The sequence below is a fragment of the Saimiri boliviensis genome, chromosome 10 (genome assembly GCF_048565385.1).
Source record: "Saimiri boliviensis isolate mSaiBol1 chromosome 10, mSaiBol1.pri, whole genome shotgun sequence".
NCBI classification, from domain to species: domain Eukaryota; kingdom Metazoa; phylum Chordata; class Mammalia; order Primates; family Cebidae; genus Saimiri; species Saimiri boliviensis.
In genome coordinates this window covers 26242048-26255266 of record NC_133458.1, presented here as the reverse complement: position 1 = coordinate 26255266, position 13219 = coordinate 26242048, and the positions used below count along the sequence as shown (strand labels likewise).

Here is a 13219-nt window from a genome sequence, read left to right as displayed (position 1 = left end):
TGGGAAGGCTTCTAAGGTTTCCAGTTTATCTGTTGTTCCTTATGTAAGAGCATGTATTTACCATACATCTTGCCCTTAGGTCAAAACAACCTTAACCATAAATCCTACTGTTAGGTTCACATAGCGTTCTTACCTTTCCCTGGAGGGTCAACTTCAATTGCCCTGCACCTTCCTTCCCAACAGTATATGAAGTCCTGAGTCTAGGAGAGTAATGGCAGGGGGAGCCTCCATCTGGTCTTGCAACTAACTGGGACATCATAGCTTCTGTTTATATGTCTCTTTTGTCCAGGCACAGTGGCTCATACCTGTAAGCCCAGCACTTTGGGAGGTCAAGGTGGACGGATCACTTGGGGTCAGGAATTCGAGACCAACCTCGCTGACATGGTGAAACCCCATCTCTACTAAAAATACAAAAATTAGCTGGGTGTTGTGGCGTGTGCCTGTACTCCCAGCTGCTTGGGAGGCTGAGGCACGAGAATTGCTGGAACCCGGCAGGTGGAGGTTGCAATGAGCCGAGATCACACCATGGCACTCCAGCCTGTGCAACAGAGTGAAACTCTGTCAAAAAAAAAAAAAAAAAAAAAGTTGTTAATCTGATAGGGCAAGAGAGGAGAAGATAAACATTCGACTAAACAAGGATTGTAGCGATACAGAGGAGGGACAGTTAGCATGTCAGGAAAAGCTTCAGAGAGTTGATACTTGAACTGAGTCTTGATCTATTAGTACATGGCTGTCCAAAGATAGTTGGGACAAAGCACTGTGGGTAGAACCCCAATTCTTGTTTCTTCCCCCGTGTATCACCACAGGCAGCCTGAAGCATTTGGCTCCGTCATCTTGAACCTGTACAGCTGTCTTCCCCTTGGCCCAGGTGACATAAGGGCTTCCTTGGAAGCAGCAGCGTTTATTAGTGCTGGTTCCAATCAGAGAACTGACATGAGAACTCTACTGTTGCTCTTGTGGTCAGGGCCAGAAAACAGCTGGAGTGGTTTGAGCTCCCTGTGGGAGGATGGACGTGTTGGGGCTGAGCATGTGAGCCTGCTCATGCGTGCAGATCTGTGTCTGTGTGTCTGTGAGTCTGAGTGTGTGTGGGTGTGTGTCCATTTGGATGGGTGGATAGATGTTTATATGTAGGTGTTGCCACCATAAACAAAAGTGGATATTCAGAAAACAAAGTGACAGCTCAAAACCCCAGACGAGCTGAAAGACTGCTCAGAGAAGGGGGAGGTTGAAACAACTTCAACCAAAACAAAATGAAACAGAGAAGGAAGTTGCATCAGAAGAGGAAGAATGCCAATGTCATGCTGAAGAACCACAAATGTCGCAAAATAAAAATAACACGTGTGATTCTTATTTTACCTAGTCAAATGCTATTACAGTATTTTCTTCTTTAGAGTGTTAAAAATTACTGAAATTATAATATTTAGTGCAGCAAACATGAAGGACACAGAAAAACACAAAAAATTTATTTCCATAATTTTTTAATGTTACATACATCATATCTTATGTATTTGGATCAGTGATTGATTTTAACTTTGCTTTCTACCTCCGTATAAAAGTTTTTCTCTGGCATTTAAAAAATATTAAAAACACGTACTGAAATTGACTTATTGAAGAACATATAAAAGGTCTTCTTATTAGCACAAATTGAGAAATTATAATAAAGACACTTTAATAGCAAAGTGATAAAAGATGTCAGAACAAAAATATATAGGGCCAGAGATGTTATTACGTTTTTTCATTTCAGTTCATGTAGAAATGTTAGTTCCTTTACCACAAAGAAATAAAAGAGTAGTTTTTCATCTGATGAGATTCTTTTAACTACAAACATGAAAAATTTATAAGATTGGTTTAGTTGGGGGGGGGTTTATAAAAAGTTAATAGAACATTGGCATAAGCTTGGCATCCAGGTCTCAGTTAAGTCTTTGAATCTATTACTTAATAATTATAGTTACACTGATTGACTTTCCATCACCTTCCTAGAATTACAGTGACATCCAGTGATTAACTGATTTGCCAATCTCACAAATAGTTAAAAGAACATTGGGTTTTTGGCAGTGAACTAGGGAAGTTCGTGTGCTTTTGTGAAAATGAAAAACTGTACTTCTGAACCGAATGCATTTTTAGTACATACATGAGTTTACCAGCAAAGGTAACTAGAAAGTGTGCTTGGGGCGCACAGAGTGAAAGGAATTAATGAGGAGGAGGAAAGCCCTGATGCTGAGGGAAGGGAGTGACCGAGTATGACGCGTACATATTTTATGCGCACACAGCAGGGACTCAGCAAGTAACTGTGGCAGGAGAGAAGGAGAATGAGTGAAATGAGTGCGTGAATAATAAGTACAAAGAAAGTGGTGGAAGTGTTTAATTCAAAATGAAGTTCAGGCCAGGCATGGTGGCTCTTGCCTGTAATCTCAGCATTTTTGGAGGCCAGAGAGGGAGGATTGTTTGAGCCCATGAGTTTGAGAGTAGCCTGGGCAACACAGGGAAACTCTGACTCAGCGAAAAACAAACAAACAAACAAACAACCTCAAAAAACGTAGCTGGGTGGGGTAGCATGTGCCTGTGGTCCTAGCTATTAGGGAGGCTGAGGTGGGTGATAGTTTGAGCTCGGGAGGTTGGGATTGTAGTGAGCTGCAATGCCACTGCACTCCAGCCTGGTGACAGAGGGAGACCGTGTCTCCAATAAATAAATAAATAAATAGAAATAAAGTTTACATTTTGCCTCATGACAAGGTTATCACGTATTTTCCCTGTGATACTGTCTTGGTGATACATAAGGTGTATATTTTTCAGAAGTTGTGAGACCCTTAAAAAAAAGAAAACATCTACAAACTTAGTTTCGGGAAGAAATGAAAATCTATGCCAAACAAAGTTTTTAGATATTTAAAAAATATCTTTTTACAAGTTTAAATTCATTGTTACTTTAGGAGCATAAAAATTCATTAGATATAAAATGGTTTACTCATAAAATGATTAAATATTTAACATTATAATTTATTTGAATAAGATAAATGTACTAATTGAGACTGTTTGAAATCTTTAAAACTCATTACCAACGGGGCTACGGCCTACTGGACTTTAAGACATCAAATATCATTTAGCTTTTGCCAACTGACTAAAAAAGAACAACAAAAAGAGAATAAGCCATAAACATCACAGCAAAAACAAATACCAACCAGAGTTACGTTTTCTCTAGACCTTCCATAGGCATTTATTTTCAGAACATGTATAGGAAGAAGCATTTTTTAATAAAAAAGAAAGTATTTTTATTTTATTTTCAAAAAATAATCTAGGAGGGTGGATAGAGGAAGAAGAAGAAAATTGGCCAGGCACAGTGGCTCACACCTGTAATCCCAGCACTCTGGGAGGCTGAGGCAGGCACATCATGAGGTCAGGAGATCGAGACCAGACTGGCCAACATGGTGAAACCCTGTCTATACTAAAAATAAAAAATTAGCTGGGTGTAGTGACGCGTGCCTATAAACCCAGCTACTTGGAGGCTGAGGCATGAGAATCCCTTGAACCCAGGAAGCAGAGGTTGCATTGAGCTGAGATCATGCCACTGCACTCCAGTGTGGTGACAGAGTGAGAAATTAACCTCATGAGTTGCAACTTTTTTTTACGTTTCTGTTTAACATGTGAATGTCCCCAAAATTTGCCAGTTTCTCTGGTTCCTGGACTTCCAGTCTCCATGGGTTCTTCACCTGCACTTATTTCCTGACTCAGAATTTGCCAGGGGTCTCAAGTACCACTCCGGAGGACTTGCACAAACTGGCTCGCCCAGCTTGGGTTCCGGGAAGCTTGTCTTTTCTGGTGGTGTTCCCAAGAAGTAGGATCGAGAAAAGATGATGTGTAGACTTGGGCCAAGTTTTGCTTTACATTTTAAATCTCCAGCTCTTTCCTTCAATGAACAGCAAGCCATTCTCAATTTCTGCTCTTCTGTACTGAAGAATTTAGCATCATTTCCCCTGGAGATTCAAGAAACTTTGCTCTTTGCCCAAAATACCTCTCTCTCCCAAAGCAATTTCCCCTCCTCTGAGAAACGCTGTCATGTCAGGCTGCACTGCCCTTGAACCAGACAACTTTCTCTGCTTGTCTTTATCTGTCTAAATAAAGCTAACCTACATTTGCTGTCTAATTCATTCGGATGCTTGCTGATGCTATTTAAAGCATCCCTCAAGGCCCCGTGGAAAACAAGATGCATTATCTCCAGTAGGGAACCTTTAGGTTTGCTCATCATTTAAGGAATTCGAGAATCTAAAGAATCCATTCAGTCTTCCCTGGTCCAGACATAAAGGACACGGGGCTCTTCATATATATATATATTTTTTTTACTCCAGGCAGTCTTCTTTCACTTGTACATGGCTGGGATCAGTTGATACAAAAAGAGATAGCTAGGAAGTCATTCTCATTCTCTCTCTCTTTCACTCTCTCTCTCTCTCTCTCTCTCCATCTCACTATCTTTCTTTCTCCGTCTCGTGTGTGTGTGTGTGTGTGTGTGTGTGTGTGTGTGTGTGAGAGAGAGAGAGAGAGAGAGAGAGAGAGAGAGAGTCTTCAGGCTTCATGAAATTCAACTTTTCTGAAGATTAATTGCTCAACAGAATGTATGTTTCATTCTGGGCTCTGATGACTGGTTAGTCCACTGTGAATTGCCTCTCAAGAAACAAATGTGAAAGTTCAAAAGCAGCTGTCAACTTCGTGAACAGACTTCTGGTGAGTTTTGGCTTGTTTCCATCACACTCTCTTCAGTCTCCATATGACGATTTGTTACAGAACGCTGGTACGTCTACATTCCGGAAAGGAAAAGGAAATTCTCCAGGGAAAGGAGCAAAATCTTGGGGATGTAAATAGGACTCCACTGTGAACTTACATATGACTGGGGAAATCTGTTGTATCTTTTTTCAGTTCTGGTATCTCTGTTGGCCTGTCGACTTGCTTAGTGGGAGGGAGAGCTGATACAATGGGACTGTATTAACCATTGGTGCCCCACTGCTACCTTAGGCACACACTTATTATCAGCATCCATTTGTTCAGCTACAATTCTATGACGTCCATTGCAGTGAATGAGTCAGAAGCCACAAGCTAACAGGTCTATTCCTTCCCACTGTCACCTAGGAAACCAATGCATCATCCACAGGAAATGCAGGCCCCGATGGGGAGTGTGCCCAGATCGAGTTATAAAGCTGGCAATGAGTTTTTCAAAGGAGGTCAAATAATAATTTGTAGGATCTTAGTCTAGGGTGAGAGGTGGATCCATCCCCTTGGGCATGGATTGAAGGCTGTCAGACAGAAATATCAGGAGAAATTAACCAGCTAAAAGCATGTAAGATGTCTGCTTGATAAGAAATTGACCAAAGGCAAGAGATACGGAGATATGATTTGATTTCTCTAGCAAATAGCATTTATTTGCCCGAAAGCTGAGGGTACTTTTTTGGAATGGTCGTACAGCGTGTGAAATGAGATAGGGAAATTGACAGCACATAAAAGAAAGCTTTCTGCAGAATGAAGAAAGTGTGGAGGCTGGGCACGGTGGCTCATGCCTGTAATCCCAGTACTTTGGAAGGCCGGGGTGGGTGGATCACTTGAGGTCAGGAGTTTGAGACCAGCCTGGCCAACATGGTGAAACCCCATCTCTCCTAAAAATACAAAAATTAGCCAGGCATGGTGGCGCATACCTGTCATCCTAGCTAATAGGGAGGCTGAGACAAGAGGATTGCTTGAACCCAGGAAGCGGAGGTTGCAGTAAGCAGAGATTGTGCCGCTGCACTCCAGCCTGGGTGACAAAGTGAGACTCCGTCTCTAACTAAATAAATAGTGATGGAGAGGGCCAGGTGTGGCGGTGTGGTTACTCACACTTGTAATCTCAGCACTTTGGGAGGCATAGGTAGAAGGATCACTTGGGTCCAGGAGTTTAAGACCAGCTGGGACAACATAGCTTGTCCCTGTCTCTACAAAACATATTTAAAAATTAGCTGGGCATGGTGATACATACCTGCAGTCCTAGCTATTCAGGAGGCCTAAGTGGGAGGACAACTTGAACCCGGCAGTTCAAGGCTGCAGTGAGCTGCGATTGTACACCATTGCACTCTAGCCTCACTCACCACTTACCTTGACACCACTAGCCTACTTACCTTGACAACCCTAATGTAGCTTTGTGAAGTACAGTCATGTGTCCATGTCAGGGATATATTCTGAGAATGAAATTGCCCCACCCATGGTACACATTTCATAGAGTGTACTTAACAGTCCTAGACAGTACACCCTACACACCTAGACTATGTGGGATGGTGTTTTCCTCCCAGGCTACAAACCAGAATACTGTAGGCAATTGTGGGTATGTACCCTGTTTTTAAAATATAAAATTATTATTAAAATAAATTGTAACTATAGAGATTTTAATATCAAAAAAAATACCACACAAGTGTGTGTGTGTGTGTGTATCTATGTATATATGTGTGTGTGTATATATATATATATGTATATATGCAATTTATCACGCAGTATCCAGGTATCTGTAGATACAAGCGTAGTTCAGCTGAGAGAAATTACCTGTACAGTTTCATGTTGTTTGAAGAGTTAACATTTACAGGCCAATTTACATTCCCATACTGCTATGGTAAGAGATTTTATATCAAAGTACAACGTGAAGTCTCCCAGAAGATACTGCTTTAGACCTAAAGAATGTTAAAAGGCGGAAAAAATTCTGAAAAATCACCTGGTCCAGCTATCTCATTTGTCACATGAGAAATGATTCTCAAAGAAGTGGAATGACTTGTCTAAGGTCACGTAGTAGGTATTACTATGTATTTTAGAGCCAGAGGAAAGGAGATAGAAGAGATAGGAAGTTTGATCATAAGCTCGAAATCAGTCAACAGTTAATATGGCCACCTCAGACACAGTGAGAATATGAGGCTGTATCAATTGAAGTATGGAGTCCTGATTAAGTGGGGCAATTTGTCCGTCAAGGGCTGGTGGGTGTGTGCCACATGTATGAGATGCTTTTCTGTCCTGAGTACCCATCGAGTAGAAAGCAATGATAGACCTGGGTGTGCCCAGAGGCGGGTAAAGATGGAGATAAGAGTTCTGGTAATTACAAGCTAAGAAAAAAAATTGACAAATGCTGACTATTTAGCCTGGAGAACAGGGGATTTGTTATGGAAGGGATGGGAGGGAGTATCATCAAAAATAACTAAAGCTGGTTGTGGTGGCTCACGCCTGTAATTTCAGCACTTTAGCAGGCTGAGGTGGGCGGATCACTTGAGGTCATGAGTTCAAGACCAGCCTAGTCAATGTGGCAAAACCCTGTCTCTACTAAAAGTACAAAAATTATCTGGGTGTGGTGGCAGGTGCCTGTAATTCCAGCTACTTGGGAGGCTGAGGCACGAGAATCACTTGAACCCAGGAGGCAGAGGTTGTAGTGAGCTGAGATCATGCCACTGCACTCCAGCCAGGTGACAGAGCAAGACCCTGTCTCAAAAAAAAGGGGGGAGGGGGCTATCTTGAAGAAGGCTCAGACTCATTTTGTGTGTCTGCAAAGGGCAGTCCTAAATGGGTACTAGATAAAGGATGATAGATTTTAGCTCCATATAAGTAATTTTCTAATAATTCAAGCTGATTGAAGTATATCAAACTGACTGATACGGTAGTGAATTAATTTTTTATCTCAGGAGGTGTTCATGTCTTTATTCATTCACCTGAAAACATTTATTGAGTTGTTGCCACATGCCAGTCTTGCTAGGCACTGAAGACACAATGATGACTAACATGGTCACTTCCTGCAAAGAGAAGATAAGTCCATTGGAGGTCATGAAATCACTTATTTGCAGAGACAGGATGACCAGTAATGTTGAATGCCAAGGAAGAGAAGCAGGCATTGGACATAAAGAAGTTTGGCCTATAGGAACTTTGAGGTTGCTGTCTGTGTTAATTAAGGGAACACTATCTGCTGTAATAATCAAACCTAAAAAATGTCTCATGGCTCAAGCATGAAAGGAAGTTTATTTCACACTCATCTGACATTCACCGTGGGTGTGGTAATAGTGGTGATTCTCTTCCAAGTGGTAATTCAAGGAACTAGGCCCTTCTAGCTTGTGATTCTGCCACCTTCACGTCACTAACATGTGGCATTGATAGGCATTGACACCCTGTGACAGAGAGAGAACGTGGAGGATTGTGTAAGGAGGTTTTATGGGCTGGACCTTACAACAGAGAAGTGGTACACATAAACTTGCTCACATTCTGTCCAATAGAATTTAGTCACATGGCCACACCTAGCTGCAAGGCAGGCTTAAAATTTAACTGAGCTGTTTTCTTAGCAAAAAGAAGAACTGGGTTTTGATGCAGGACTAGCAAATCTTTTTCCACACTCTCCAGCTCTGAGATTCTATGATTATGGTGGCAGAAGCAAGACAGGAATTTTTGAGGGGTGCTGGGGAGGGTGGCAGGGTGCTCCAATTATTTTTAAAAATGCTTTTTATTTCATTTATTTATATTTGTAATTGACTAATACAAGTCATATATATTTATGGTGTACAATATGATGTTTTAATATATGCATACATTGTGGAATGGCTAAATCAAGCTAATTTACATATTATGTGTTACCTCATATGCTTATCTTTTTCTTTTTCTTTTTTTTGAGACAAGGTCTCACTCTGTCACCCAGGCTGGAGTGTAGTGAGGTGATCATAGCTCATGTCTCACTGCAGCCTCGAACTCCTGGGCTCAAGTAATCCTTTCCCTCCCAAGTAACTAGGGCTACAGGTACATGCCACGCCCAAGAGACAAGATCTTGCTGTGTTGCCCAGACTGATCGCAAACTCCTGACCTCAAGCCACCTTCCCACCTTGGTCTTCTAAATTGCTAGGATTACAGGCGTGAGCTACTGCACCTAGCCCTCATTTTTTTATGGTGAGAAAGGAATTTTGAAGTTTTCTTGTTCAATGCCAGAGTCATCCCATCCCATGTTTACATTAAATGTCTTCCTGGGGCGGACATGGTGGCTCATGCCTGTAATTCTAGCACTTTGGGAGGCTGAGATGGGAGGATCGCTTAAAGCCAGGAGTTGGAGACCGGCCTGGTCAACCTAGTGAGACCCCATCTCTTTTTTTTTTTTTTTTTTTTTTTTTTTTTTGAGACAGAGGTTTGCTCTTGTTTCCCAGGCTGGAGTGTGATGGCATGATCCCGGCTTACCACAACCTCTGCCTCCAGGGTTCAAGCAATTCTCCTGCCTCAGCCTCCCAAGTAGCTGGGATTACAGGCATGCACCACCATGCCCAGCTAATTTTGTATTTTTAGTAGAGATGGGCTTTCTCCATGTTGGTCAGGCTGGTCTTGAACTCCTGACCTCAGGTGATCTGCCTGCCTCGGCATCCCAAAGTGCTGGGATTATAGGGGTGAGCCACTGCACCCAGACTAGAGACCCCATTTCTTAAAACAAAAAGAAAACTTTCCTGTTAAAGGTGTCCTATTAATAATGTGTTGTTAACTTTAAAAAGCAAGGCAAGGCCAGGCTTGGTGGCTCATGCCTATAATCTCAGCACTTTGGGAGGCCAAGGCAGGATGATCACTCAAGGCCAAGAGTTTGAGACCAGCCTGGGCAACATAGCAAGACCCGTCTCTATAAAAAATTAGAAAATTGGCGGACATAATGGTGTATGTTTGTAGTCCCAGCTACTTGGGAGGCTGAGGAAGAAAGATCACTTGAGCCCAGGAAGTCGAGGCTGCAGTGAGCCATGATCATCCCACTGTACTCCAGCCTGGGTGACAGAGCAAGATCCTGTCTCAAACAAACAAACAAAACTAATGGTGACTACTATAACTAAAGTTCTTCCCCCTGCCCCGAGACCTGCCATTTCAGAATACCATAAAGTTAAAAGGCTACCTAAAACTTAGTGGGAGGGGGACTCTTCTTAATGTATAAGAAGCAGACTGTGACGCTGCTCTAGGTTTTTGTAATCATGTCTAACAAATTAATAATTAAAAGGCAAATACTCAAATATAAATATTGGCAAAGGATATAAACTAAAAATCATATAAAGAGATCTCAATACCTATCATATAAACATTAAAAAATTTTTCTCAAAATGGAGAGAAATAAATGAAAACTAATATCTAATATAGACAAAAGTACATGGAAATAGGAACACTGATATTTTTCTGATGGAGATATTAGTTGGCAAAACCTTTCCAGAGGTAAATTTGAAAACATATTAAAACATTAAACTAATTCATATGTATAACCTATAATTTCACTCTACTAATTTGTCCTAATAAAGTAGTCAGACAAACATAACCATTTATGGCAAATAATATTAATATCAACATTTTTATGAATCCAGCAAAAGGTAGATTAAATGACATGGTAAGTAAATGGGATACCAAGCTGTCATGAAAGAACTAGCTAAAAGCTAAAGGAAAATGTTGCTACCCATTATTAAGAAAAATGAATGATTCAAAAATAGACACAGAAAAGTATATACGCCTTACAAACCAGTGAATCCTAAAAGACTTTTAAGACAAATTGGCTAAGAGTGATTTAAGTTTAGAAAGACACCTTAGTCCTTCCAAGATTTAAAACTAGGCAGAGCCCTCTTCTTGCTGATTTTAATTCCATGGGCCACTTCATTCATAATAGACCCATTCATACATACTGAAAATCAGCCCCAGCAGCCTTAGAACTCCTTAGCAACCTGTAATCCCAGTACTTTGGGAGGCAGAGGAAGGTGGATCACTTGAGGCCAGGGGTTTGAGACCAGCCTGGCCAACAGTGTAAAACCCTGTCTCTACTAAAAATACAAAAATTCGTCAGGTCTGGTGGCATGCACCTATAATCTCAGCTATTTGGGAGGCTGAGGCATGAGAATTGCTTGAACCTGGGAGGCAGAGATTGCAGTGAGCCGAGTTCGCTCCACTACACTCCAGCCTGGGTGACAGAACGAGACTCTGTCTCAAAAAAAAAAAAAAAAAAAAGAACACCTCAACACCTCAGTAGGCCGGTGGGGAAGTGGCTCATGCCTGTAATTCCAGCACTTTGAGAGGCCAAGGTAAGAGGATCACTTGAGCCCAGGAGTTCAAGACCATCCTGGGCAAAATAGTGAGAACTTGTTGCTACAAAAAATCTTTAAGGCTGGGCGCAGTGGCTCATGCCTATAATCTTAGCACTTTGGGAGGCCGAGGCGGGTGGATCACAAGGTCAGGAGATCAAAGCCATCCTGGCCAACATGGTGAAACCCTGTCTCTACTAAAAATATAAAAATTAGTCGAGCATGGTGGTATGTGCCTGTAGTCCCGGCTGCTCAGGAGGCTGAGGCAGGAGAATTGCTTGAACCTGGAAGACAGAGGTTGCAGTGAACCAAGATTGGACCACTGCATTCCAGCCTGGACAACAAGAGCGAAACTTTGTCTCAAAAAAAAAAAAAAAAAAAAAAAGTGGCCAGGGGTGGTGGCATGCACCTATGGTCCCAGCTACTAAGGAAGCTGATGGCACTACTGCACTCCAGCCTGAGTGAGATCTTGTCTAAACAAAACAAAGCAAAACAAAAACAAAAACAAAAACAAAAACAAAACTCTTTAGCACTGTCCCCATGCCTAGCTTTTAAGTGCTTGAACACAACTTTAGCTTTCACGTGAATTAATAGTTGGATCATAGGCAGTCAAAGCTGATGCCAGTTCTCTAATCACATACTCAATTTTGTTTCCATTTCTTTGATTACTTTTCCTCATTTTCTGCTAATTGCTGTTCATTGCATAGACTGCCAGCTTTTTTCATGTTTTGAACCTTTTCATCTTTCGGAATCACCCTATTGACTAAGGATCCACCTCTTACCCACTTGCAACACATGATTTTTCTTACTACATTCAATCTGTTAATCTGTTTTATTTTCATCATAATATCCTAAACCTATTCTCAACAGCACATTGAGCATTCTGAACTGTTTTTGGAATTATCAGACGCTGGGGTTAATCATGTTGCAAAACACCTAAGATTAAATACAGCAAATCTGCTGGTAATGGAAAACGAGCTGGCCAAGGCTAAGATGACCACAGCCAACTGCTGTTGTCATCTGCTGCGGGAAGGCAAAGTGGAAACACTTTCGCTTCTAGATGAAACTATTTTCCATCTCCGTGAAAGTTCACAGCTGGCTAGGTGTGGTGGCTCACGCCTGTAATCCCAGCACTTTGGGAGTCTAAAGCAGGAGGATCATTTGAGGCCAGGAGTTTGAGACTAACTTGACACATAGCAAGACTCCATCTCTACAAAAAGTGTTAAAAATTAGCTGGATTTGGTGGTGCATGCCTATAGTCCCAGCTGCTCAGGAAGCTGAGGTGTGAGGATCCCTTGAGCCCAGGAGTCTGAGGCTAAAGTGAGCTCTGATTGCACCACTGCCCTCCAGGCCAGCTGACAGAGACCCTGTCTCTAAAAAACAAAGCAAAACGGGAGGCTGGGCACGGTGGCTCACACCTATAATCCCAGCACTTTGGGAGACCCAGGTAGGGTGGATCACAAGGTCAGGATAAAACCCTGTCTCTACTAAAAACGCAAAAATTAGCTGGGCATGGTGGCACACACCTATAATCTCAGCTACCCAGGAGGCTGAGGCAGCAGAATTGCTTGAACCTGGGAGGCAGAGGTCACAGTGAGCCAAGATTGCACCACTGCACTCCAGCCTGGGTGACAAAGCAAGACTCCATCTCAAAAAAAAAAAAAAAAAAAAAAAGGAAAGTTCCTTTTTGCTGTAGGCTGGAGTGGTTGCTGCTGAAATGGGCAAATTCATGAAGCCTGGGAAGGTGGTGCTTGTCCTGGCTGATTGCTACTCTGGACTCAAAGCGGTCAACATGAAGAACATTGATGATGGCACCTCAGATCAGCCCTGCAGCCATGCTCTGGTGGCTGGAACTGACTGCTATCCCCGCAAAGTGACAGCTGCCATGGGCAAGAAGATGGCCAAGAGGTCAAAGATCAAGTCTTTCATGAAAGTTTACAACTAATCACCTGATGCCCACACAGTACTCTGTGGATATCCCCTTGGACCACACTGTCATCAATAAGGTTGTCCTCAGAGCTCCCGCTCTGAAACACAAGGCCTGACCAGAGGCCAAGGTCAAGTTTGAAGAGGGATGCAAGGCAGACCAGAGCAAGTGGTTCTTCCAGAAGCTGCGGTTTTAGATGCTTTGTTTCGGTCATTAAAAATTAAAAAAAAAAAAAAAAAAAAAAAAA

The 13219-nt window shown here is 42.1% G+C and overlaps 1 protein-coding gene and 1 pseudogene across 4 annotated transcripts in view; both read left to right on the top strand.

Annotated features, from left to right (window-relative positions):
* Nucleotides 1-13219, top strand: part of MKLN1 (muskelin 1) — a 380873-nt gene that overhangs the window by 88562 nt on the left and 279092 nt on the right. The gene's annotated exons all lie outside the window — the stretch shown is intronic.
* LOC141580042 (large ribosomal subunit protein eL27-like) overlaps nucleotides 1-13219 on the top strand; it is a 33155-nt pseudogene extending 19936 nt beyond the window's left edge.